This window comes from Lycium ferocissimum, chromosome 10 (assembly GCF_029784015.1).
Source record: "Lycium ferocissimum isolate CSIRO_LF1 chromosome 10, AGI_CSIRO_Lferr_CH_V1, whole genome shotgun sequence".
Classification (NCBI taxonomy): Eukaryota; Viridiplantae; Streptophyta; class Magnoliopsida; order Solanales; family Solanaceae; genus Lycium; species Lycium ferocissimum.
The window spans coordinates 24,207,272-24,232,692 of record NC_081351.1 but is presented as its reverse complement, the minus strand read 5'-3'; the positions used below and the strand labels follow the sequence as shown (position 1 = coordinate 24,232,692).

Genomic DNA, 25,421 nt, shown 5'->3' with positions numbered 1-25,421 from the left:
TTAGTGCAGCGTCCGTACTCCAAATTGATGTGGAATATATTTTCGGTTCATTTCCAGTGAAGCAAGATTCATTTCCTTAGGTATTGGAAGGACAGGCCTGTAATAGTGCTATAAGCTCAGCATGTGTAAGTAGCTTTCGTATGCCTCATGAAAGATTCCATGAAACTGTCCATGTCTATCCCCTTTTCATGTTTTATTGTTTCACTCTCTCCGAAGTAGCATAAAATTCTTATAGATTTTCTGTACTCGGTATCCTTATATTATTTCCATATTGGGGATTTGTCATTTTGCAGTGTACGAGTATGGCAGAGAATGATGTTCCATGTACAGAGAATGCTAAAAACCTACTCTCCCTGTTCTTTAGAGATATAATCATATAAGGTAGTTGTAAAGTTTTTGCTTTTCCTTTTTCTCTTCTTGGTCATCAACTCACATTCTGGTATGACCGTATGAGCAAGAATTTTAAGGTTTGTCATTTCTTTCCGAGAAGGAATGCGGGATTCTTTATTGCCATAGTAAACAAGATTTTGCTTCTTTTCTTCTCCTTTGATGGAACAGATGTATGATTTACAGTTGCTAGTTTTTCATATTATTATCTTCCCCCTTTCCTTGACTGTCTTGCCTGGTATAAGTAATTTGTTCAGTGACTGAATGCTTGTTGGTGTCTTACCTTTAGGTTTCTGGGGAACTGTCTGCAGCATCAGCAGAACGCTATTCAATGGCGTCTCCTGGACCTGCCGGTGGTGCAAAACTCATCCATCCACTCACATATTCAACAGATGCTAACCAATCACGTAAGTTCCTCGTTTGTTCTACAAGTGCTTACAGAATTATCTGTTCTTCACCTCTGGTCTAGATTTTTGAGGCTTTACTTTGCTTATTTTGGCAGCTAACATCAGGGTTGTGGATCCAGTAAAGGAGTTTGGATCCCCTGGACTTGGCAATGTTGCTTGGAAAGAAAGAGTTGATGGCTGGAAAATGAAGCAGGATAAGAATGTCGTGCCGATGACCACTAGCCATCCTCGTTCTGCTCCTCCTTCGGAACGAGGAGTTGGAGATATTGATGCTAGTACTGACATTCTGGTGGATGACTCTTTACTGTGAGTTTTTTTAAATCTTTTGGCTATGTTGATGTATTTTCTGGTTTCTGAGTGGTTGTTTTGGTAGATCATCTCTGATATCTCTCTTTACAAAGAAAAAGGAGGAGAAGAAAACAGAGTATCTGTATTCATGATATGTGCTGAATCAGCATTCTGATGGAATGTTGAAGTGGTTGTTGAAGCATTCGAATTTTGTGTTGTCCTTGAACATAGCTCGAGTTTCTTCTAATGGTACATCTTTGTTGGTGCAGCAATGATGAGGCTAGACAACCTCTTTCAAGGAAGGTGTCTATTCCATCGTCTAGGATAAATCCTTACAGGATGGTCATTATCCTCCGGCTTGTCTCTGTATTTTCTTGCACTATCGGATAACGAATCCAGTGCCCAATGCATTTGCATTATGGTTGTTATCTGTAATATGCGAGATTTGGTTTGCAATATCGTGGATTTTGGATCAGTTCCCCAAGTGGCTTCCAGTCAACCACGAGACATATCTTGATAGGCTTGCTCTTAGGTTAGAGCTTGATCTTTTTCTCTTTGATTTTTCCCTTTTTTGTTTTGCGCGTTTCCATTTTATCTGTTATACTCAGTTTTAATCATGATGTATGGTAGGTATGATCGTGAAGGAGAGCCATCACAATTAGCTGCTGTTGACATATTTGTTAGTACTGTGGATCCTTTGAAGGAGCCTCCTCTTGTTACAGCAAATACTGTCCTGTCCATTCTTGCAGTTGATTATCCCATTGATAAGGTGTCCTGTTATATGTCTGATGATGGTGCTGCCATGTTGACATTTGAAGCCCTATCTGAAACAGCAGAGTTTGCAAGGAAATGGGTTCCTTTCTCTAAGAAGTACAGCATAGAACCACGAGCTCCAGAGTGGTACTTTTCTCAGAAGGTTGACTACTTGAAGGATAAAGTTCAAACATCATTTGTAAAAGAACGTAGGGCAATGAAGGTCAGTTTTAGTTTTTGCAGTGTCTTTTGTTGTTTTATGTTTGTTGTGTGCTCATAATGTTTCTTGGAATCATAATACAGAGGGAGTATGAAGAGTTCAAAATTCGCATCAATGCCCTTGTTGCAAAAGCTCAAAAGGTCCCTGAAGAAGGATGGATAATGCAAGATGGCACACCATGGTCTGGGGATAACACCAGGGATCATCCTGGGATGATTCAGGTAACTTTTAGTTCTTCTTTGTTGGATGTGATTTTTAGGACAAACGATATCAGTGTTGCTCTTGTCCACTACTTCTTAACTTTCTCTGAAAATTCTAATTTCTGTTAACTGCATTATCTCTGTTGTTTACAGGTTTTCTTGGGACAAAGTGGAGGGCTTGACAGTGATGGAAATGAGTTTCGAATTATGTTTCTCTGAAAATTCTAATTTCACAAAAAGGCTGGTGCCATGAACTGCATTATCTCTGTTGTTTACAGTATGTTTTCTTTTTCTCTTTCCAGTGGAGATCTTGACTTTAAATGTGGACATCCTTATCATATACAATGACTGTGCAGGTTCGCGTGTCAGCGGTTCTCACTAATGGACCTTTTATGCTCAATCTTGATTGTGATCACTACATAAACAAAAGCAAGGCGTTGAGAGAGGCAATGTGCTTTTTAATGGATCCTAACCTTGGAAAATATGTCTGCTATGTTCGATTCCCTCAGAGATTCGATGGTATTGATAGGAACGATCGATATGCCAATAGGAATACAGTTTTTTTCGATGTAAGTTTGAACTTCAGTAACAGCGAGTGACTTATACTCAGTCAGAGGCTAGAATAGTGTTTATTTCAGTTCATGCACTTTTATGCTCAGATTAATTCATGTGGATCTTGATGTGAAATCACTGTTGTTTGTTGAACCAGATTAACTTGAGAGGTTTGGATGGAATTCAAGGCCCAGTGTATGTGGGTACTGGATGTGTATTTAATAGAACAGCTTTATATGGTTATGAACCTCCTATTAAGCCAAAGCATAAGAAAGCAGGGTTCCTCTCTTCCTGCTTCGGTGGATCAAGAAAGAAGAGTTCTAAATCAAGTAAAAAAGGCTCAGACAAGAAGAAATCTAGTAAGAATGTTGATCCCACTTTGCCAATATTCAATCTGGAGGATATAGAGGAGGGAGTTGAAGGTATAGTTTAAATTACTAATCTTTTCAGTTCATGCTTATTAATGTTATCTTTGTCTGAGTATTCGCCAATTCCAGAATGATCATTCTGATGCTTATCCTGTCACACCTTGCGCAGCAACTCCTTTTTTAGTAAGTTAATTGGCAAATCTATTGCATCAGGGAAAAAAAGAAGGAAAATTGCAATTTGCTAAATGTCTCTTGGATTTAGATACCAGTATTTTTTTTTCCTTCTTAAAAAAATATCTACCTTGTTGTTCATTACTTCATATTACCTCAAATATTCTTTATGAAATTACTTCTGAACTGGAAATAGAAGATAAACCCTATCTTTAGTCAGTAGTACTTGTAGAGTACTCGGAACACACCAGGTAATGGTTGATCAACACTGAGAACTTTGTCCTATATTATTTTGCTGTCTTCAAGCGCACATTAGCTTTATCAAAATGTTTCTTCATTTAGCATTTGTCTTAGTTTTGCACTTATATAATTGCTCTCATTCAAAATATACATTTTTTTATGAATCTTCCTGTCTTCCCCTTTAATGGTAAATTATTTTAGCTCTCATTCCACACTTCCTGTTAGAAATTATTTTAGCAAAAACAACTAATTATATGTGTGTACGTAGAATGTCAAGCCAAAAAACTTAATTCTATTACTAAAAAAATTTAACAGAGAAAAAGAAAAAATGCAAAGCAACAAAAACGGTAAACAAACCTGTAGACTTTTTAAATTTCTTAAAAGGATCTTCTCCCCAATATTGTAATGTCACGTTGTTGCAATCGACAAACTATGGCTCCTGTCAGCATTATTACAACTTTAAAATCTTCAAAATCCCACTCACTACTAATAAAAAATAAGGCACAATATTAATAAAATTGCTGGAATAAGACCGAACTCAAAAGCTTAAATCGCGTAAGCCGGGATCTAAAAATCATAAAATATAAAGGTATAAGCATACTTTGAATATAAAAGCGCTCCTTTTTTTTTTTTTAATCTTTTTCATTGTTCACTTTTCGGAACATAAACCTAGAAATTCTCATGAACTAGTGGTCATTGGGCGATCTAGGGCTTTAATTGATGTGCTTTTATCAGTGGAAAGAGAAATCAATTGTTGAAGAAGGGTATGGAAAAGTGGGGAATGGTATGCGGCTGCCGTAGGGATTTAGGTTTGAGAAATCCTCTTCGGCCAATTGTACTAATTTGTGTTTCCTTTTACCTTTCTATAGTGTAACAAAAGTATATAACAAACAAAATTACCTAATGCAAAATAATGATAATAAATATATACTTTACTTGAGAAGATTTGTGAAAGAGGCCACTTTCAAGTTTCAATTGGGAATAAGACCACTCAATTTCTTTTTAATTATTTTTTGGTATTAGGGTTTAGAAAAAAGAGAATGAGGTATATTTCATAATTTTAAAAAGTTTGGAGGTTTTAAGTTATACACTTAAGTCCCTGATGACTTGTAATAAAATATACAAAGCCCCTCTCTCTTTCTCCTAAATAATGCATAAGTCCCCTTCGCTCTCTTCACTCTCTTCTCTATCAAGACCACCCTCTCCAGTCGATTTTTCTTCTCTCTAGAGCCCAGAAGCTCTTCGATCGTCGTCCTCAGGTATGTTAATTAATTTTGCATCAGTGTCGAAGCATTTTAGGATCCATAGTGCCTATTTAAAAGTATGGTTTGATTAATTATTTTTTCGATCTTGATAAAAACCTAGTGTTCATAAAGTTATACTTTTTTCCAAAACCTTTGAAGTTTTGCCTTTTTTTTCCATCAAAATGTGTGTTATTTATACTTATTTTACTTGTTTCGATCTTTCTTTTGTGTTTTTTTTTTGCTTTTTTTAAATTATGCTCTTCGTAATATACTTTTGGTCGATTATTCTTATTCCCTATCTGGAAAACAGGCAAAATAAAGTCCCTATTTGAGGATGGTTCAGATACAACCGCTACGTCCCCGTTCAAGATGGTTCAAATACATATGGTTCAGATACAGTTGAGAGTTGAGAGTGATGGTTCTTATATCGTGGTTTAACAAAGTTTATATTGTTTATATATAGATCGTATAGATGCCTAGTTGTAGAGGAAGAAGAGGAAAAATACCCCCCCCCCCCCCCGTTCTAGTGATATGGTTCAAGCCTGTTCTACTATGGATTGTATGGATAAAAAAAAAAAAAAAAGAAGTAGTCGAGATGTAAAAGAAAAAGAAGTGCGAGAAGGCTGAGTGAGTCTACTCGAGACCACGTTGATGAGTGTAGTGTTGATGGTGATGAAGGAGATAGAGTTGATAGTAAAATTGAGAATGATGGTTATGTATCTAAGAATGGAGGTGTTTGATCAAGAAAGATAATGGAGGAGTTTGATCAAGAAAAGAGACAATGGAAGAGTTTGTTCGAGAAAAAAGACAATGGAGGAGTTTGAACTTTTGGTCGGTTTTATATAAGAAGGATGTATTGTTAAGGTTGTAAATTTAAGAATTTTTGCTTTATTACGGGTGTAGAGAAATTTGTGGGCCGTCGGTTGAAATAAAGCCCAGTGTGCTGGGTTAATTCTAATCCAAACCGAAAATAAACTACCTTAGTTTATAATAACTCACTGCTTAGGACAATCTTAGACCATTTTGGTCGATGAGAAACCAGAGAAATAAAGGCGATCGTTGGAATGAAAATCATGCTGAATTTGCACTAGTCTAAAGGAAAAAAAAATCGCTAAACCTCAAACCCCAACCCCAAACCCCAAACCCCAAATTTCACAAATCTAAGGGATCGTGGATAGGTCCATCGTCAATAGCTAACAGTTATCATTTAGGCTTGACTTCACGCATTGTCAATAATTATCCACATGTTACATATAGACCAAGGACAATATTTGTCTAAAAATCCATAAATAAATAAAAGGACATGCCATTATTTAAACATTATAATAGCACTTTAATATATTATATGAGAGTCCCCATCCATTGAGCACATGATCAAAAGAGTTTTAAGACAAGTAATGGTACTTCAAAGCCTAATATTTGTCTAGAAAAAATCATAAATAAATAAAAAAAAGGATATTAAACATTGTATAAAAAAAAGGATATTAAACATTGTAATAAAACTTTAATACATCATAGGAGAGTCTCCATCCATTGAACACATGATCAAAATAGTTTTAGGACAAGTAATGGTACTTAAAAGGCCAATATTTGTTTAAAAAGCCATAAATAAATAAAATAAAATAAATAAAAAGACTTGATACTATTTAAACATTATAATAACACTTTAATATATCATATGAGAATCCCCATCCATCATACACATGATCCAAAGAGTTTAAGCACAAGTAATGGTTATCCTTAAAACAAGGTTGTGCTTTGAGAACAATAACTAATTGGATAGTAGTGTTATGATTACCATTACTTGTCCTAAAACTCTTTTGATCATGTGTTCAATGGATTAAGACTCTCATATGATGTATCAAAGTGTTATTATAATGTTTAAACAGCGGTATGTCCTCTTTTTATTTTATTTTATTTTATTAATTTATGGCTTTTTTAGACAAATATTGGTCTTTTAAGTATCATTACTTATCCTAAAACTCTTTTTATCACGTGTTAAATGAATGGTCACTCTCATATGATGTATTAAGGTGTTATTATAATGTTTAAATAGTCACATGTCCTTTTATTTATTTTATTTTATTTTTATTTATCATGGCCTTTTAAGTATTATTACTTGTCCTAAAACTCTTTTGATCGTGTGTTCAATGGATGAGGACTCTCATATGATTTATTAAAGTGTTATTATAATGTTTAAATGGTGACATGTCCTTTTTTATTTTATTAATTTATGGCTTTTTTAGACAAATATTGGCCTTTTAAATATCATTACTTGTCCTAAAAGTCTTTTGGTCATGTTTTTAATGGATAGGAACTCTCATATGATGTATTACAGTGTTATTATAATGTTTAAATAGTGGTATGTCCTTTTTTTAAATTTATTTATGGCTATTTAGGCAAATATTGGCCTTTTAAATATCATTACTTGTCCTAAAATTCTTTTGATCATGTGTTTAATGGATACGGACTCTCATATGATGTATTAAAGTGTTATTATAATGTTTAAATAGCAGTATGTCCTTTTAAAAAAAATTATTTATGGCTATTTAGACAAATATTGGCCTTTTAAGTACCATCACTTGTCCTAAAACTCTTTTGATCATGTGTTTAATGGATGGGGACTCTCATATGATGTATTAGAGTGTTATTATAATGTTTAAATAGTGGTATGCCCTTTTTAAGAAAAATTATTTATGGCTATTTATACAAATATTGGTCTTTTAAGTACCATTACTTGTCCTAAAACTCTTTTGATCATGTGTTCAATGGATGGGGACTCTCATATGGTGTATTAAAGTGTTATTATAACATTTAAATAGTGGCATGTACTTTTATTTATTTTATTTTATTTTATTTACTTATGGGTTTTTAGACAAATATTGTCCTTGGTCTATACATAACATGTGGAAAATTATTGACCATGCGTGAAGTCGAGCCTAAATGATAAATGTTAGCTATTGACGATGATCGGTTTATGGTATACCTATCCACATTCCCTTAGATTTGTGCAATTTGGAGTTTAGGGTTTGTGGTTTTATTTTTTGTTCGTACACTCTTCGTCATCACTATCAGGATCATCCTGTCACCTTGTTCATAGAAATCTAATTCCAACATTTTGAGGTCTCCTCCAGTTTACTATATATAATCACCTACTATAATATGTTCTATAATATATTGACGGCATAATAAATCTATAATAGGCTACGGCTATGGTTTATGACGCAATGTTTGCCATAATAAATCCATAATAGACTACGACTATGGTCTATGACTGCAATCGACGCCATACTAACTACTAAGTCGTTCGGGATTGATTTTTTGATGAAAAGTCGAAACTTTCGCCGGAATTTTCGTGGGAAACGGGATCTGAAAAGTGGATAAATCGGGAGCTTTTGGAGGGAAATTTTATTTTTTTAATTTTTTTGGGGTTAATTAAAATATTGGGGGTTGGGGGCCAAAGTATAGTTTTCAAAACTTTGGGGCTGAAATTTGACTTGACACGGCTCGACATGCTTGACGTAATAAATAATGGCCAAAACTTTTAATTTTGAAGACATGGCCTTTTAGCAAAATAACTTTTCAATAAGGCCTTTTGGCCAACTCCACTTTTACTTTAAATAAATGGAAAAAGTCAACTATTCATATGGAATAAATATTATTCTAAAATATGTATTCCGTTAAAGCTTTTACAGTCAGATATTCAGATTTAATTAAAGTGTTAATACTAAATATAAGAAACTAAGTAATTAAGATGCATTTATTTCATAATACTCTATCAAAATAGATATCGATATAATAAATCACAACCCACTAGAAAAAGATAAACCTACAATATAGCAAAGTATATCCTGAATTCCTTTGGCCATTGCAACAAATTTATCTCCCCAGTTGACTATAGCAGCACCAGAAAGCCAAAACTGGATGGCCTAAACTCAATTATTGATGCCAAATGGCAGGCAATAATTGGCCCCTCAATCGTTTCTGGATTGTTTTTAAAGTTGATTAGGAGTTTTGTTTTGTACAGAAATACATTAAAATCAAACCCCTCCAAAAAATTAAAGCATGAGTTAAGTGTAAGTCTTAGTGCCCCTAAGGATTGGTGGATGACATAATAAAGGGAGTATTCTGGGCCCTTTGACTTCTTAGGATATTTGGCTTTTGCCATTGCACCCTCATTTTTCCATTTAGAGTAGAATATTTGTCCCAACTTTTCAGTGGTGTACCAACTTTCCACACCCTGCCTAATAAATATGTCAACCAAGCTCTCCTCATGTCACTGTCAAGTAAAACTTGCAACTCTTACCACTTCTTTGTGGGTGAGCTATAGAGAGAGTGCAAAGAGATTGAAATTTCTTGCTAGAAACATAAACAAAAAGATAGGTCTTTCTCTGCAGATCAGTGGGCTTTTACTTTTGATGTCCTTGGTAAATTAACTTCTTTAACTTCTTTTTCCTCCTTGCAAAAAATCTATTGGATATTTTGATGTATCAAAAGCCCCTTCTAATACTAGCTAGTTAAACCCACTCTGTTTATGTGTACATAGTTAAGATTTAGCCATACTATTAAGTCTTGCCTAATGTGCATAAATATTTCATGTACATGATGTGCAATTGCGACAGTAGTTAAATATAGCGTAATAGCTTATCCTCAATAATTTATCTAAAAAATTTTTAATCATTTGCATGCACCATTCTTCTTCTTTCTTTTTTTTCTTTTTTTTTTTTTTTTGGCTAAACACCATTCTTCATTATTACTCTTGAGTTTAACCGCAGTTCGTCATTTCTCTTTTTGTTCTGCAATTTGCAGGTAATATCGTCCCCTTCATCGTGTTCCTTTCTCCAATGTGGGTACCCGCTTTCTTGCATCCTTAAGAGCTTTCACTAATTATTTATGATTATTATCTAAAAAATAATACACTTTGACATTTTGCAGGCCACCTAAAATTTGCAAGAAGAAATCAACGAAAGGTTATCAATCAATTCCATATGTGGTCGCTCTCTTCGGTTTCATGCTTTGGATTTACTATGCATTTCTCAACACAAACACTGCCCTTATCATCACTATAAACCAACGTAGATAGTTTCAATGAAGACACCAAAGGAGTTTATAGTGATGATAAGAGCGTTGTTTCTTGAGAAATGCATAGTAAATCCAAAGCATGAAACTGAAGAGAGTGACCACATATGGAATTGATTGACAACCTTCTGTTGATTTCTTCTTGCAAATTTTATAAAATGTGGCGCTGCAAATCTCAAAGTGTATTACTTTCATATAATGATCATAAATAGTTAGTGAAAAGCAAGAAAGTGTACCCACATTGAGAAAAGTTTAACACGATGAAGGGGAGACGATATTACCTACAAATTGCAGAAGAAAAAGAGCAATGGCGAATTGCGGTTAAGCTCAAAAGTAATAACGAAGAATGGTGTTCACCCAAAAAAAAAAACGAAGAATGGTGCATGCAAATGATTAAACAAATTTTAGGTAAATTATTGAGGATAAGCTAGTACGCTATATTTAACTACCGTCCCAATTGCACATCACGTACATGAAATATTTATGCACATTATGCAAGACCTAATAGTATGGCTAAATCTTAAGTATTTACACATAAACAAAGTGGGTTTAACTAGCTAGTATTAGAAGGGGCTTTTGATACGTCAAAATGTCCAATAGATTTTTTGCAAGGAGGAAAAAAAGTTAACTTACCAAGGACATCAAAAGCTAAACCCCAGTGCTCTGCAGAGAAAGCCCTATCTTTTTGTTTATGTTTCTATCAAGAAATTTCAATCTCTTACACTCTCTCTAGAGATCACCCTTTGGTCGACATATTTATAGGCCGTGGGAAAGTTGGGACAAATATTCTATTCTAAAATGGATAAAGAGCACTTTGAAGAAAGAGGGTGCAATGGCAAAAGCCAAATATCCTAAGAACTCAACAGGTCCCAGGATGCTCCCTTCGTTATGCCATCCACCAATCCCTATTGGCAGTAAGGCTTACACTTACTCATGCTTTAATTTTTTGGAGGAGTTTGATTTTAATGTATTTATGTATAAAATGAAATTCCTAATCAGCTTCAAAAACACCAGAAATGATTGGGTGGTCAATTGCCTGTTATTTGGCATCAATAATTGAGTTTAGGCCATCTAGTTCTGGCTTTTTGGTGCTGCTATAGTCAACTGGTGATGTGAAGACCTAATTTTTACTAAACTTAAGTTTTTACACCAGCATTTAAACAATTCTTTTAGATCTAGATTAGATATTTTAATTATTATTTCATTTTTAGTATGTTTTAATTTTAATAAATCCAAAAGAATAAAAAAAAAACACTACAAAAATAGAGAAACGTTTTAGGATAAGTTTTGTTTTTATTTTCAAAAGAAAAAAAATACAAAAAGTATACGTTTTCTTTTAGTTTAGGGTTTTAGTATTCATTTTATTTTGGACTCTCTATTTAACATCTTTATTTTTTAGTAGTCATCTAAAAGTAGTTAATACATTTAAGATTATATTTTATGTTTATCTTTTAAAGAATGGAAGAGAAAACACAAAAGAGGAAAAAGACAAAATAAACAAAGGATAAAAAGCTACAATTGGAAAGAAAATACGACTAACTTAAAGAAACTAACGTGTCAACCCCCATGATCCCCAAGTGTCCAAGTACTAACTAATCCTAAACTAACCAGTAAACCATTTCTTAATCCTACTCCCTCACGTCCCACACGCGCACGACACAACACACACACGCGCACGACACCACACACACACACGCACGACACAACACACATGCATATCTATATATATAAGTGAACCTATTTGACGGACAGTTTAAGAAAGAAGAAGCGTGATCATGGGCCCTAAATGAGCATATATTTGTGTGGTTATAAATCATCGCATTAAGGTAAAGTGTTTCAAATATAGAAAAGTCATTCTTTTTTTAAAATGGTAATAAGGAAATAGGTTTACGTAAATTAAAACAAATGGAGTATAATATATTATCCAAGCACAACGTACAAAACAGGGGGACACACAAAACGACAAAAACAGAAAAAACACGTGCACAAAAAATATATCCAGAGAACACAAAAGAAAACCGTGAGCAAAAATACTAAGAGGAAAAAATACCTAGAGCAATTTAGGAGTTTCGGAAAGGTTTGGTTCGAGTTCGAGGTATTCGTTTGCGGTTTCGAGTTCATGGATCTGAAAGTTAGTTATTGTTAATTTGGAAATCAGTAGATTGTAGCCGTTTTCTTATAGTGAATTAATATTCACAAAAGGAACCGCTCAATCTTCTTTTTATAGTTTACATGTCACGATTATGTGAAACATTATTCCAATGTTATGAAGTTTTCCTCAGATTCGCATGTGTTTAACCGGTTGTTATCCTTCGACGTTATAATTGTTGGGATATATACTATTAATCATGTGTTTAGATATACTATTCATTATAAAATAATTATTTATTCATTTTTTAATAAAGAATTAAATAGATCATGTACTAGTATGTGTGTCTTTACTTATATAGTAGATGATTTAGTGTATAGAGTTTAGCTTATACATGAAAGATTAAATCATCGGTTCTTATAAATATAAAGTTTATGTTCACAATTTAAGATGGAATTTGGACAAAGCCATCAGTATGATTGTAGCACAAGATTAATATAATGTATCTTCATTATGGAAACGGTATAGTTGTGTTTCTTGTGCTAGTACATTTTGCATGTATTGAACAGACCAAAGTAGAGATAAGTTTTTTTGTACTGAATATATAAAACAAATTCTCTAGTTCATTAAATGTACTTATACTCTTAATCTTGATATAATTATTATGATCAATGTGATTTGTTCATTATTTTGATTTATTAAAAGGTACGACTCAATTGCGTGTCTATGTATTCCCTGGTAAATTGATAATGGCAAAATACATTTATGAAATAATAATTAGTTGATAGAATCTATATCACAATTTTGAGATTGATAATACCCCTTTATGAATGCTTATAAGTCTCATGTGAAAACCCCCGGCAGGTGGATTTTGTATCCGTCACACGATATAAGTTAAGCAGAAATATAAATGATTCAATTAGTCAATGAATTAAATTGTCAGTAATTTAACTTAATTGATAGTGTCTGTAATCTTAACATGCGGAGTTAAATAATATTTAATAAAAGATTTCGAAATTGAACTGAGGAGTGCAGTTACGATTTTTTAGTGGAATAATTCATAATTTATTATGGTAGGATTAATTTAGATATTTTGAATTAATTCCATAATAGGAAGCCTCGTTAATTAAATTTTGTGGTCCTTGCTGTGCCTGAATAATAAAGAATTAAATGGAATATTATTTCTTGGTGGAAAATAAAGACCAAACAGGTTTTGGAAAAGGGAAACCCTAAACCTATAGTTATAAATAGGAGTCTTATTCCATAAGGAGGCTAAGGGTTTTACAAGTTTCTACACTTTTTCCATAGAAATTCGCCCACACGAATTTCATAAATTCTGGTATTATTCGGGTTACATAGCAGAAGATCTGTGGAACTGAAGGATGATGATCTCGTGGATGTCGTGTGTTCGTGGTTGAAGATTCGATTCTTGTCGCGGTCACGCTTCAAGAGATAAGTATCAATTTTATGTTTAATTAATATCTTGATTATGTGTTGTCTATATTACATGCAAGTTTGATCCCCACATTTTGTTCCGCCATTTTGCTCGTATTCCATCAATTAGCATCAAGAGCCACACTTGCATCTAACTAGATAACATAACGTATATTTGGATGTATGTTCGATTATATACATGAATGAATACACGGTTATAAACCTAGGTTCTTCTCTGTAGCCGAAATCAATTTATTTGAATACTGATTGGCTATAGCAGTGGTATACAATTTTACTGCGTGGCAATCTGTTATTGCATGATAGTTACTACTTATTGTTTTGCAAAGTTAAAAGAAGAGAAGTGGGCGGCTATGGGATAGAAAAGCCGTAGATTAGGCTTTGCATAGGAGTCAAAGATTCCAATCTTTGCTTGGTTCTTTTAATTTAAGAAAAGGGAAATCGGACAAAGCTAAGGTTAAAGGCTACTGCTGATGGCAAGAAGATTTCTAAGTGAAACAAATTTTCTGCTTCATTCACAGACGTGGCTAAACAAAAGAATTTGAACGGGGTTTCATTTTTATTTTTATTTTTGGTCATCAAGGTTTTTATGCCGTGTTTTTGTTGGAAAAAATATCCTGGAAATCACGGAAATATTCGTAGGCGCTTGTCAATTAAGACATTATTCTTAAGAATATTTCCCCCGGTTAAGGTGTATTCCCCCAGGATTCAATAAGCTCTTCTAGTACAAAATTAAGAGCCAGAATCTAACAAAGATTAAATAATTTTATAAAATCCAGCAAAAGAAAGTGAGGAGTAGAAGAATGTTTTTTTTTCTTTTTTGTGTGTCCCCTATAAAGTAAAAGATATTGGAATTTATAGGCTTAAGAATTTAAATCACTGAACGTTTGAATGGATAGCCATAGAGGCTAATCAAAGCTAATAAAATAGTCAGCAAATGACGTGGGAATTGAATACAAATAATAGCACTTAATGCTATTCAACGATATCAACGTTGCCATCAGTTACTATTTCAAAAAGTTGACAACTACAGATATTTGATATTATTAGTATATCAAATACTCATAAAGAAAGAATTAAGGAATGAAACTAGATCATAAAAGGTGAAAGAATTAAGGAATAAATCTAGACCATAAAAGGTCACCAATTTCAACCATAAAGGCTGACCAAAATTCAGTTACAAAACGTTTGGGACACTCAATTTCTCTCATTAAGAAATCTGCCATTAAGGCTAATAAACTATAGAATTAATACTCTTATTTCAAAGTAGACATTAGGAATAGCAGACATTAGGAATAGCCCCTCTATTTTTGAGATATTAAATAGAAAATAATATTTTTCTAATAGTTTTACCGTGTCAAAATGATTTGACTAGCATGTTAATGATTTCTTCAAAGTTATTTTTGACTTGATTGAGCATCAGAATAATTAATTAGCTAAAGGGATTATTTAGCAGAATATTGCGTTCATGGGTATTATTATCTCCTCCTATTATAAGGGTATAAATTAAGGTTTTGTGATCAGTAAATAGGTACCATCAAATTGGTTTATTTATTTGGAATCATGAAATTCTTAATAGTTTTATACATGCGAGATTACATTGACACATGGATTGAGAGTTATGATTAATAAATAGGATCCACTAATATGGTTTATTTATTTGAGTCATTGAAATATTCTCAATGTATTGTGAAAATTGTCCTTGAATACGTGTATACTAGTGGTGGTGTTTGATTTGCTGCTAGAAAATTTATCTTTTAGTTGCCAGCAACACTTAATCAATTCATGAGAAGAGGTATTGAGTTTTTCACCCGAAAGGGGGAATATAATATCCTAGATTCTTAGGTGTCTTAATCGAGAGCACAATTTGTTGTAATTAGGTTTTGTGTGTCTTACCCAAAAGAAGGGACGCAATGTATGCCTTGAGTTCGTGGGATAATTATAAAAGGAGAATAGGAATATAAATCAAATTATTTAATTCTTAGCTATGCCTAAAACGGTTATTTTTCAGATTTGGCTATAGTTTGGCGGTCATGAACTTCATGATCTCTGATTAACCTAAAATTTGGTGTGTTCATTGAAAACTCCCAGTAAAAAATAATCTTTGAGGCTATTTAAATGGGTTTTAGGTTGTTCATTCGGATTAAAATGTGTTTTAAATATGAAAAACTACTCTTTATGTCAATTTTATTTATGTTAAATCTGGAACATGATTACACATGATGAGTCAACATGAAATTGATATATGATAAGGATATATATCATATTATGTTTTCCTTAAATCGCCTGAATTGGTTATTTTTCAGATTTGGTCATAGTTTTGGAGATCAAGAATTTTACGAACTCCGATTGACCTGAAATTTTGTAGGTTCATCAAAAACGACCCAGTAAGAAATATTCACTGCTTTGCACTGAATCATGTTGTTTTTCGGTAATTCGGGGTTGTTTAGATGGTGTTTTGGGCAATTTTCGCTTTTTGAAAAAATATTTTTTTAGGAAAAAATTACTTGGCTATGATCTAATGGTGATAGAGATTCTTCCTTATGGTTTTCATGACTAAATACTAGTGAAATAATAAATTTATGTGTTGACTTTAGGACTTCCTCCCCATCGGATAGATTTATTATGGGTTGTCATTAGGTATAATCACTACTTATTGATAACTTGTATTAACTCTGCATCTAAGTTACATGTTCATTCAATGGAACTAGAGATAATGATAATGACAATCACTTGGCTTAAATTAGCAAGAGATACTCTTCGTCTGAGTGAGCTCTAGTTTTAAATTTATAGAGTGAATATCTGACATCACACATATATGTTGCATGAATTGTTCTTTTATATTGAAATTTGTTGTTCAAGATGCATGGATATCTATGTGGTGTGTTTTGAATTTTATATTCAATGATTACATAAACATGCTAATTTTCAGAAAGCCACACTGAGATTATTTAAACATATTTGAAAATCTTGTTCGTTGTTCTTGATTCATGTATATTAGTACGCTAATGATGATATGTGATAAAAACTAATAAACAAATGTATATGTTTTTTAAATTCTATTTTGACTGGAAAAGAAAAAAAAAAGATTTTTTTTTAATCCAAATTGGTCATGGTTTCGGAATTCTGATTTTTGATGAACTTCGATTGACTTGACATTTGGCAGGTTCATCAGAAACGACCCACTGAGAAATACTCACTAGCTTGGCTTGTGAACTGGGCCCTTTTGGGCCATCCGGGGTCGTTTAGATGGGTTTTTTGGTCGTTTTTCTATTTTATGAAATTTTTTTGTTAAATAAAAATTTTATTTCTTCAAACAGTGGTGGTAGGGTTCATTCTCTATGGTCTCCATATATAACAGTGATATAATTAGTTTATATGTTGACGTAGGTCTTCTTCCCATCGGATAGATTCATTATAGTAAATTATCTTGCTTCCTAGTTAGTTGATAGCTTGTCTTGACTCTCCAACTGAGTTACACGTTGGTTAAATGGAACTAGGGTTTACTAAAAGTAATATTTACCTAACTTAAATTAGCAATTTACTCTCCATCCTTTTTTAATTTATGGGTGAATTATCTGGCATTATTCATATAGTTTGCATGAATAGTTAAGTTTCCCTATCGAATCTAGGTATGTTGTATGCATGGTTGTATGTGTGATGTGTGTTTTGAATTTTATTATTCTTACTACATAACTAATGATATATTTAATGATTATATCTCAACTTCTCAATAGACTTTATCCAGCCCACTTACTACTAGTTAGGAACTTCGTCTGATAGAGATAAGACATTAATTTAAAGAATGCATTATATGTAACTTCTGTTAGAAAGAATCTTTTTTCAGTTCTAACCAAAAGAGAGATGGATAGTTAGTTTATTTTTCTTGTAACTCCTTTGTTATTGAGTTTGATAAACATTTTATCTTTTGCTGTACATTAATGCGTGGACACTTTAAATTAATAACTCTTCTGAACTGAATAATGCTAATCTGTCCCACAAGAGAATTTTTTTTCGTGAATTGAATGAACTTATCTATGACACTTTTTGTCTAGGTCATTTTAATCTGAATAGAATTTCGAAATTGGTCAAATGATGAACTTTTGAGGTTCATTGAAAGTGGAGGCACTACCAACTTGTGGTCTTATTTAGGAGGAAAAATGACTAAGGGACCTTTTCTCTTAAAAGGAAATAAAGTTAATGATAAGTTAAGATAATCCATTCTGATTTGTGTGGTATAATGAACTTCAAGGCAAGAGGTGATTTTGAGTATTCTGTGACATTCATAGAAGATTACTCATAATATGAATATATTTATTTGATGCTCTATAGGCCCGATTGTTTTGAAAATTTCAAGTTATTTAAGGCAAAAATGAAAAGCGTCATGCGATTTGATCGTAGGGGAGAGTTCATTAGTTACTTATTAGATAGAGGGATTGCATTTTCAATTGTATACACCAAGTATTCTACAATAGGTTGGTGTGGAAGAGAAAAGAAATATGACTCTTTTGAAGGCGTTAAGATTAATGATTGACTTATTTATATTTGCTTTTTCGTTTTGGGATATGTCTTAGAAACTGCGAGTTACATTCTTAATTTAATTCCTTCTAAGTTAGTATCTTTCTTAATTTAATTCTTTCTAAGTTAGTACCTTTGATACCCATAGAACAGCGGATAAGATGTAAGCCAAATCTGCAACATGTTCTAATATGAGGTTGTCTAGCACATGTATTCAAAGGGAAAAAACAGATAAGTGGAAATCAAGAACGGATGTACACATGTTTATTAGATATCCAAAGAGAACGAACGGAGGTTTATTTACTGTCCTTAAAAAAATAAAGTAATTATTAATACAATTGCTAGATTTTTAGAAAGGGCTATTTAATAAACCAAGTTCCTAGAAGCTAGTAAACTAGTTTTATAGGAACTGAGCAAAGAAATAGCAAATAAGTCATCTAAAAAATTAGAAGTTCAAGAACATCTAACCGACAAGTCAGGGTTGACGTTCCATTGCATTTAAGTAGTGGGAGAAACGTTAATAGGCGTAAGGAAATTCACTACTTTTAAGTAGTGGGAGTGATGTTGAGCAAATAACACTATATGAAGTCGTTAATATTTCAATACCGAAAGGCAATGAAGATAATATTAAGATTCAGGAATATAATAGTGTGACTATAATAGTAGTAGTACTTAGTCGTAGTGGGAGAACAATAATAAAAATCGGATTTCATGCTAGATCCCGAAAAGAAATACTTCGAGAGAGTGTATACTCTTGGGATAATTTCATAATAGGATCCGTGAAAAGAAATACACTTCCTTATCTTTTAACTTGTTTAACTTTTAAATCGGGAGAGTTTCATGATAGGATCCCTGAAGATCTTAGTACAAAACCGGCCAATTACACGAAGCACTACTAGACGAAGTTGTATCAAGTTTTTGTTGCAAAGAACTTATTGGCTAAGACTTTTGGTAGTTGTGCAAAAGGAATACATGTGAAAATTGTAAATGCATGGTTAAAAGTCTAAGTGGGAGATTGTTGGGGTATATACCATTAACCAAGCGTTTAGACATGGTATATTCTAACAATTGTCATGATTAAAAGTCTAAGTGGGAGATTGTTGGGATATATACTATTAACCATGTATTTGGATATAGTATTTATTATAGAAAAATTATTTATTCATTTTTTAATAAAGAATTAAATAGATCACGTACTAGTATGTGTATCCTTTACTTATATAGTAGATGACTTAGTGTATAGAGTTTAGCTTATACACGGAAGATTAAATCATTGGTTCTTATAAATATAAAGTTTATGTTCACAATTTAAGATGAAATTTGGACAAAGCCATCGGTATGATTGTAGCACAAGATTAATATCATGTATCTTTATTATGGGAACGTATTAGATTTTTTTATTCTCTTATCTTCCAACTTTTCTTTTTAAATCGTGTTCGATGATTTTCTTTATGGTGGAAAGTGACTTTTCTTTATTAAATTTTTAGCGTAATCTTTTTAAATTTAATGTTTGGATAATGCTTTGAGGACAAATTACAAAGTAAAATGGCAAAATAAAATATTATGTAATTTTGCTATTACATTTTGTATGTATTGAACGCGCAAAAGATGACTAAGTAGAGATAAGTGTTTTTGTACTGAATATATAAAAACAAATTCTCTAGTTCATTAAATGTACTTATACTCTTAATCTTGATATAATCATTATGATCAATGTGATTTGTTCATTATTTTGATTATTGCGGGTCTATGTATTCCTGATAAATTGGATAGTGGCAAAATACATTTGTGAAATAATAATTAGTTGATAGAATCCATGTCTCGACTTTGAGATTGATGATACCCCTTTATGAAAGCTTATAAGTCTCATGTGAAAACCCTGCAAGTGGATTTTGTATCCGTCACATGATATAAGTTAAGCGAAAATATAAAGGATTCAATTAGTCAATGAATTAAATTGTCAATAATTTAATTTAATTGATTGGTAGCTGTAATCTTAACATGGGGAGTTAAATAAGATTTAATGAAAAATTTAGAAATTGAACTGAGGAGTATAGTTACGATTTTTTAGTGGAATAATTCGTAATTTATTATGGTAGGATTAATTCAGATATTTCGAAGTAATTTCATAATAGGAAGCCTCGTTAATTAAATTTTGTGGTCCCTGCTGTGCCCGAATAATAAAGAATTAAATGGAATAATATTTCTTGGTGGAAAATAAAGACCCAACAGGTTTTGGAAAAGGGTGAAAACCCTAAAATTTGTAGTTATAAAATAGGGGTCTTATTCCATAAGGAGGCTAAGGGTTTTACAAGTTTCTACACTTTTTTCATAGAAATTCGCCCACACGAATTTCACAAATTCTGGTATTATTCGGGTTACACAGCAGAAGACTGTGGAACTGAAGGATGACCATCTCGTGGATGGTGTGTGTTCGTAGTTGAAGATTCGATTCTTGATCGCGGTCATGCTTCAAGAGATAAGTATTATATTTGATTAATATCTTAATTATGTGTTGTCTATATTACATGCAAGTTCGATCCTGGCTATTTGCTTCTGCTGTTTATGCCTGTATTCCATCAATAATATGATTTATGGTCAAATTTTTATATTGCTAAATTTAGAGTAAATATCGCATGTTTCTTCAAAATTGCTCATAATAGTATAAAAAAGAGACATTTTCAGTATAGAAAGGTGAATAGTTATCCAAACCCGTGTACATTTGGGTAGATTCAAATTCTTTTTAGTATCTTTATACCTGTATTGGTTTAGACTTCAACCATATCAATTGGTAAAATATATATTTTTTTAAAAAAAATTCCTGATGTTAGCATTTTTCGTTTAAAGAAACTCACATTAAAAGGGCTTAATATTGGTCACATTAGTTATTTTGGGTTTAGAATTCTTATTGAAAACTCTACATTTGCAAGTTTTAGGTATTTAAAAATGGAGGGATGATTAGGATAGTGATATTTTTTAATATTCTTTATGAGGGTACCAACAGTGATCAATTGTAAAAGAAAGTTTTGAGTTGGTTTTTTAAAACTATGTTTGTTAAAAAGGGTTCTTCATGAGCCATGAATGGCATCTTTTATGAGAATAACTTTTTTTCAATCAGAAATAATTCAATGAGTTTATATGCTCGTCCATAAGTTTGGGGATTGAATTTTCATTGGTTTAATTCCTATCGTTTCAAGTGTTTGGTTGATTATTTTGAAGACTTTTCACGAGCAAACACATAAAATAATTCGGGTCTCTACAAAGTTTAAGGCCCAATTAATTAATTAAGTGTGAGTTGGAGCGAGAGGGGTTGCAAATTTATTTCAAATCACGTTGTCACATAAAAGGAAAGAGCGGAAAGAATATGTGTGAGGGAGTGAGACTAGTTGTACACTCATCGCAGAAAAATAATAAAATATATAAAAGAGAAGACCGCAATAAATTAAATCAATTTGAGTTCAACCATGTGTGCGGATATGCTCCTTGGTCGACTCTTATAAAAAGGCTCTGTGTGCGGTTACGCTCCTAGGCCAAAGTATAAGTCATAGTTTAAGCGAATAAATTGAGCAAACATAGTTAAGAATTAAGGCAAGCATGATTTTATCGAAGATTAATTTAAGCTGAATATTAGACAATAAAAGCGACCGTGCTAGAACCACAGGGCTCAGGGAATGCCTAATACCTTCTCCCCGGTCAACAGAATTCCTTACCCGGTCTTTTGTTTTCGCGGACCAATAATAAATAGTCATTTCCTTTTGATGGGGGATTCAAAAAGGTGACTTGAAATACTAAAACTCAATTCCAAGTGGCGACTCTATAACAAATAAATAACCCCTTCTCAAAATGTCACTTCAAGTGGATAAACCCTTTTAATTAAATAATTAATAATTTATTTATTTTGTGAAAAAAAAAGGGGTGTGATAGGGAGGTAAATTTGTTGCAATGGCCGAAGGAATTCAGGATATACTTTGCTATATTGTAGGTTTATCCTTTTCTAGCGGGTTGTGATTTATTATACTGATATCTATTTTGATAGAGTATTATGAAATAAATGCATCTTAATTACTCAGTTTCTTATATTTAGTATTAACACTTTAATTTCGATATTTCTGATCACAAGATTCATCAGAAATTTTGGTACATTATACACATCTTAAACTCCGTCCTCAATCAAATTAAGACACATAAAATGAAAAGGATGGAGTACCCAATACACAATATTTGGATTAAAGAAGAGTATTACTAGTTTGTGGTATAAAGGAACTCTATACTTTTGCAGTAAAGCTTTGATTGGAGCAATTCCCTCTAAAACCCACCCTTCTTCGTACTGAGGATCCGGAGGGGTTGACATTCCCGTCTCGATCCTCATCTATTCTTCTTGAAGTGTAACTTGAAAATTTAAATAAGATAAAAATTATTTAAGTTAAAATGCGGAAACAACAATTTGCCAAAATGCAAGCTAAATCTACTTACATAAAACTCTATATGGTCCAACCCTCCCTTAAACCCTGTGTATAAAAGGAATTTTCAGAAAGCCTTTTACTTTCTAGCTACCTCTTTAAATACTCAAACTAGCACTATCTCTTTGTTTTTAAAAAAATAATTTTCTATGACCAAGTCTAGGAGTACATTATCAACATGCAACACTTCGAAGAGAAACAATGGAAGAGCACAATAATATCAAAGTGAAGGGAAAAAGAGATCAGAAGATAATTCAGACACAAACTCAAAAAGGCAAAAGAATGAAATTTCCTCAGAAAAGGTGCTTATAGTGAATATATTACATACTTTATGTGTCAGAGATTGTTGTCTGTTATATATTAATATCTTTTTGTATCAAACCTTTATATTTATAGTAGCAATATTGTCCCTCTTGAAATTAATATATACTCCTATCTTTTATATAAAAATAAATTTAGTCAGTTCGAAGTTTGTCTTATAACAATAACGATTAAATTAACGTTCAAACTAAAAGCGTGAGTAATAATTTGTATGAGCCAATTGGTTTAGGAACTTTACTTTATGTGGATCATATAATTTACAGATACAGACAAAATCACCCTCTCCAACAAATTGTGTTGCCTTTTGGAAAGGTCAGCCTAAAATACTTCTCTTTTTTGTCTTTCCCAATTAATATTTACTCTTACCAACTTAATTATATAATTTTTTATTTAACAACCACATAAATATTAAAATATGTTTAAAATTATATTATTTTTAAAAAAAATCATTCGACGTACTAGTTCGTGTCTTATCAAACAATATCATGTGCCACTGAATAAATGCACGAGCAAGTCATCTTATTCCACCCCATTTATGCATGTTTACATTTTTTGCTAGTTTAGTGGTGTTTAGCACAATAAAATTTAAACAGTACTTGACATTATTAGACCAGGTATAGCAGTGCGTTAGTCATTCAATTTCTAGTTTAACTACTACTGCTAATACTTATTGACCAAAAAATAAAAAATAAAAAAGAAAACTTGGGTAAGTGATCTTATCATGTAAAGTTGGTGTTTATCATGTAAAGTTGGTGTTTTTCAGTGTAAAGTTGCTATTTTTCATGTAAAGTTGGTGTTTTCCAACACTGCTTAAGCCCAATTGGTAATTAAATAATATGCTGCTTTTAGCTATACCATCCAAGCAAGCTAGTGATTTCAATAACATTACGTGACTATCCAATAAACTTAAAAAGGCTGATTTTTATATCATGCAGGTTACGAATTGTATGATGTAAAATATCTATAAGGAAAAAAAATTGTACTAATACACATTCTTGATCTAGGTCACGACATCGAGAGGTTGGTCAAGACAAAGAATCTTGTAGATGAGCCCGCTAGTGGTGATGACGATGGGGAGCAAACACACAACGGCATGATTGATATTTAAGTATTTCACTAACTTGTGAATTTTTTGGTGGATTTGTAAAAACGTAAAAGTATTTGGTGTATGTTTGTGAATGTTGAAGTAGTTTGATATTGTAGACTAACTTAATGTAGACAAGTTTAATGTTTTGGATGTTTGTAAAGGTTGAAGTAGTTTAATGTCTTTTGAGAATGTTTAACTATGTTTTGATTCAATTTTGAAGTAGTTTCGAGTTGATTTTGATGTAGTGCGATTTGTAGCATGTTATGATGTGTATTTGTTGGATTGTTGGCAGCTATTTGAGCTGGTTTTGGAAAAATATAGAATTGTTTATGATTTTTGGTAGGTGGGCAGCTGCAAAAGTAACGAAATGCTACCAATTTTTTTTTTGCAGAAAACCGACCTCATGAGGTCGGTAATCTTAATTTCATTTTCCAGATTTTAATGAAACTGACCTCATGAGGTTGGTTCTGTTCATATCATTTTTCAGATTTTTAAAAAAAACGAGCACATGAGATAGATAAATAAATTACATTTTGCATAACTGACCTCATGAAGTCGCTTCTTGATTATCATTATTCATAAATTTATAATTACCGACCTCAATTGGTCGGTTTACTGACCTCACGTGGTCGTTAATACTTTTGCTAAAAAAAAAAATTAATATATCGACCTCCTGAGGTCGGTATATTAATTTATTTATTTTTTGGACGAATCATGTACTGACCAGGTGAGGTCGGTTTTTACTGACCTCGTGAGGTCGCTAAATATTTGCGACCTGCTCATACCCGACCTACTTTTGAGGTCGCTTTTTTTCAAAAATTGACCTCATGAAGTCGGAAAAATCAATTTTTTTAGGTCGGTTTCAGCATTTTTTTAGTAGTGTTAGTTATTTTGGGTTTAGAATTCTTATTGCAAACTCGACATCTGTAAGTTTTAGGTATTTAAAAATGGAGGGATGATTAGGATAGTGGTTTTTTTAATATTCTTTATGAGGGTACCAACAGTGATCAATTCTAAAAGGAAAGTTTTGAGTTGGTCTTTTAAAAATTATGTTTGTTAAAAAGGGTTCTTCATAAGCCATGAATGGCATTTTTTATGAGAATAACTTTTTTTCAATCAGAAATAATTCAATGAGTTTATATGCCCGTCCATAAGTTTGGGGATTGAATTTTCATTGGTTTAATTCCTGTCGTTTCAAGCGTTTGGTTGATTATTTTGAAGACTTTTCACGAGAAAACACAAAGAATAATTCGGGTCTCTACAAAGTTTAAGGCCCCATTAATTAATTAAGTGTGAGTTTGAGCGAGAGGGGTTGTAAATTTATTTCAAATCACGTTGAAACATAAAAAGAAAGAGCGGAAAGAATATGTGTGAGGGAGTGAGACGAGTTGTACACTCATCGCAGAAAAATAATAAAATATATAAAAGAGAAGACCGCAATAAATTAAATCAATTTGAGTTCAACCACGTGTGCGGATACGCTCCTTGGTCGACTCTTATAAAAAGGCTCTGTGTTCGGTTAGGCTCCTAGGCCAAAAATATAAGTCACAGTTTAAGCGAATAAATTGGGCAAACGTAATTAAGA

General features: G+C 32.5%; 1 pseudogene; it reads left to right on the top strand.

Annotated features, from left to right (window-relative positions):
* The first annotated feature begins 555 nt into the window (after positions 1 to 555).
* Positions 556 to 5,283, top strand: LOC132032907 (cellulose synthase A catalytic subunit 3 [UDP-forming]-like; annotated as a pseudogene).
* Positions 5,284 to 25,421: the final 20,138 nt, after the last annotated feature.